The following is a 3987-nucleotide window of genomic DNA, read 5'->3' as shown; positions in this document are numbered from 1 at the left end:
TAGTAGTGCATGGATCACCTGGGGATTTCTAGCAGTGCATGGATCACCTGGGGATTATTACTAGCAGTGCATGGATCACCTGGGGATTACTAGCAGTGCATGGATCACCTGGGGATTATTACTAGCAGTGCATGGATCACCTGGGGATTATTACTAGCAGTGCATGGATCACCTGGGGATTATTACTAGCAGTGCATGGATCACCTGGGGATTATTACTAGCAGTGCATGGATCACCTGGGGATTATTACTAGCAGTGCATGGATCACCTGGGGATTATTACTAGCAGTGCATGGATCACCTGGGGATTACTAGCAGTGCATGGATCACCTGGGGATTACTAGCAGTGCGTGGATCACCTGGGGATTACTAGCAGTGCATGGATCACCTGGGGATTATTACTAGCAGTGCATGGATCACCTGGGGATTACTAGCAGTGCATGGATCACCTGGGGATTATTATTAGCAGTGCACGGATCACCCGGAGACTAATAGTGCATGGATCACCTGTGGATTACTAGCAGTACGTGAATCACTAGGGGATTATTAGCAGTGTGTGGATCACTTGGGGAACACTAGCAGTGTATGAATTATTAGGGGTGCCGAATGGTTCACAAGTGGACTCACTGATGGGGCTATGGACAAATGGGCAGATTTGAACAGGAACTTTTCAGTCACATACACGTACATTTTAAAGCCTCCTGGGTCATACACACAGGAGACATAGATGACAATGTTCATAGAAGTCCCACTCGACATAGAAAAACACCTGGAAAAGAGCACATGTCCACTGTCCAAAAAAATGAATAAACAAAACATGGCATATTTCACATGCTATCATACTGTTACACAACCACGTAATGAACAAACCACAGCTACTTGAAACAATACGGATGGACTGAGAAACACAATGTTGAATAGAAAAAGAGCTGTTCAAAAAGACTATATGCAGTATGGCACTCTTTTTATAAAGCTCAAAAATAAGCAAAGGCGGTTTGGATACACCTATGTGGGGAGTAGAAAAGAAAACAGGGAAATTATAAATACAAGATTGCAGGTAGCAGCTTTATCTGGAAAGTAAAGCATGAGAACAAGGTAAGGGAGGAGCATGGGGTGAAGGAATGCTGTTGGCGATGCTCTGTAGCTCTTGCAGTGGGTAACGGGCTTGTGGGTTAGTATCCCATGTGGCATAAGACTGAGATACAGGTTACAGAGATTCTTTTGTAGATATGAGATATTATGTTAAGATAGTAAGATTAAAAAATAGAAATAAATCTGTAGTCATGATGACTTACCTGGGTAAGAGAATTCAAATTTCAGAGTTCAAAAGCTTAGAAGAGACCTAGTTGAAACCCCTCATTTTGTGTATGCCAAGATGACTTCCAAATTGGAAAGACATTCAGCCCCATCCATATGACCCTTCAGTGACTGAGTGGAGACAGAATTCCTGTGTCATAACTCTCAGTCCACAGTTACTCTTTCCCTACTTACCCCTGTAAATTCCTTTTTATTTTTCCTTTTCATGAAACGGTAATTAAAAGCAACACTTAGCTGGCCCTCACAAGGGATGGATTAAACACCCCTGATCCAGAAGAACAGGGAAATCATACTCCTTGAGCAAGCAAAGTCAAGTCTCTCTCTGGTTATGTTGCCTTTGGCAGGAGTGGCTGATTTGGACCTAACAGTGTACATACTAAAGCATTAAGAAGTTTAACTTAACTCTAATTTGTGGCTTTTTCTATCTTAAAATAAAATGGCAGCTCGGAGATTTATTAGTGAGCATATTTTCTGCAATTATGATTTTAATAACGTTTTGAATGTGGATGGGATGTAGACCTGGCTCTAAGGGAAGAAGAAAATGTGTCTTTTCAAATGAAGTTTCCATTTTCAATATTTTAATAAATTACTGACAGTGGTGAAAAGAATTGTGGTGTATCACATTTATGTATTTTACTTAAAATCAAGTATTTGTCTCCTTTCCCCCCCAAGATAGAATGAGATGGAACAATTCAACTAATCCAGCCCATCTACCGTGGGTGCCCTAGAGTGTGACCCAAGAGCCTGCCACTCTCTCTGTGGGTCTCTGTTCCTGGACATGCACCTTTCAGTGCATCAGAATCCCACCATGCTGAGTGTGATCCTGCTGTTGAAGAGCACGCATTTTATTTCTACAGCATCACCACCTAATGCTTGCCCCTTACTTCCATGGTCATCCTTCCAATACTGAGGGGAAAACTTGCTATGTTGAACTTGTTGAGAAATGAAATGTTTGTATACTATCCTTTATGAATGATTTAAAAGATTTCCATGGCCTGATAGTCATTAGAGCTATTCACCAACTGTTTCCAATTTTCTTCCTGTAAATCTGGTGAGGTTGCGCTTCCTTCCTTTCTTGAAGTTAGATGGAGCTACGTGAATTGCTTTGGCCCTTGAAATACGAGCAGAAGTGAGGTACATACATTCAGGGGAAGCTGTAAGAATCCATGTAAGATTTGCCATGTTCCTCTTCCTGCACTGGCAGCTGCAGCAGCAGGGAGATGGAATCTCCCTCATATACCCTGAGTGAGGATAGCACAGAGCAGTCTCCCAGCCAACTGGTAATGGACATGTCACATGAATAAGAAATACACTTTGGTTGTTTTAAGGCCCTGAGCTTTGGGGGCTGCCCCATACTTGCTGATTCATTGATTATACAGCATTTAGTCCAACTCACTAACTTTAGATCACAAGATGTAACTCCAATATATATTTAGGCTTCCTAGAAAATATTCATTTTAACATTGTAGCCATCAATTCATGTCTACAAAAGGAACACTACTATGTAACCAACAATTAGTCTAAAATGGGAATTAAAGAAGAGGCAACAACCAAAGAAATTGGAATCCACATTTATTGATAAGAGATATATACACAGAAGTTAAAACACTTAGTGAAATATTGGATTCACAGGTTATTTCCAGTATATAAAGAATATCCAGTTATTTTACACATGAAATGTTACAGTAATCAGTCCACATTGTAAGAAAGCTTAGAAAGCTAAAGGCGAAAACAAAAGACCTCAACTACCCAAAATGTGCTTCATCAACAAGGCATTTTCTAGTACCATATATGAGAAACAATTCAAAAATTAGTTGAACATTTTATCTTTTTGCATTCATTAGTCTTTGAACACTATGTGCTATTAGATGCTCTGTGCTACGTGACTTCAGACCAATGGGGATTGTGAGTGTGAGGAATACAATTACTTTTATCTTTCGTTCTGGACATACAAGAATTTTCAAAGAGAATCCTGCATAAAGCCCAGTTTTCCTTCAGTGGGTATTCCATCCTAAATTTGAAAAGAGTTGAAGAAGCCACATTTTCAAGGAAAAATTAGCCTGTCCACCGTATATCTTCATACGAAAAAGCCATTGCAAATTAATGTGCTTCATGCCCCCTGATGATATCATAGGCTTTACCCTTCTTGTGAAAAGAGTAGGGCACTCAGAGTTCCCTATAGCACATGGCTATTTCTTCTCTTCCTTGGGGAGAAGAAAGGGATTATAGGAACTATAGATCTCATTGCATTGTTTTTAGTGATAATTACACAGAATGTGAGAACATGTGCTTTAGTAGGCAAGTGTATATTTGCATTAGTTAATCCCATCTTCAGTCATTCAAAACATGCACACAGAACATATTAGGTAGAGGAGGTCATATTCCCTCACATATGTGGGACCTGTGCTTCATTGGTTACCCCTCTACAACCCCCTAAACTGTACACTGACTATTCCTGTGCTTCTAGTACTCTACGTTTTTGCAGACAACTGTGAAGTTCACAGCCAGAAGTGTGCTTCTGTGGGGTTTCACCAGCATGTCTATTTGCAGTTAGTTAGTCAGCAAGTGTTTTTCCTGTACCCTGACTCAAAAAGCCAAGGGAGACAAGGCTCTTCAGAACTTTTCAGTCATGAGCATCATGATGAGTATTTGGCAACCAGAGAGGTCGACC

The sequence above is a fragment of the Aotus nancymaae genome, unplaced genomic scaffold, assembly GCF_030222135.1.
Source record: "Aotus nancymaae isolate 86718 unplaced genomic scaffold, 86718_ANA_hifiasm-v0.15.2.pri h1tg000059l, whole genome shotgun sequence".
Taxonomy (NCBI): domain Eukaryota; kingdom Metazoa; phylum Chordata; class Mammalia; order Primates; family Aotidae; genus Aotus; species Aotus nancymaae.
The sequence above is the reverse complement of the archived record's forward strand: the minus strand, read 5'-3'. Positions refer to the sequence as shown.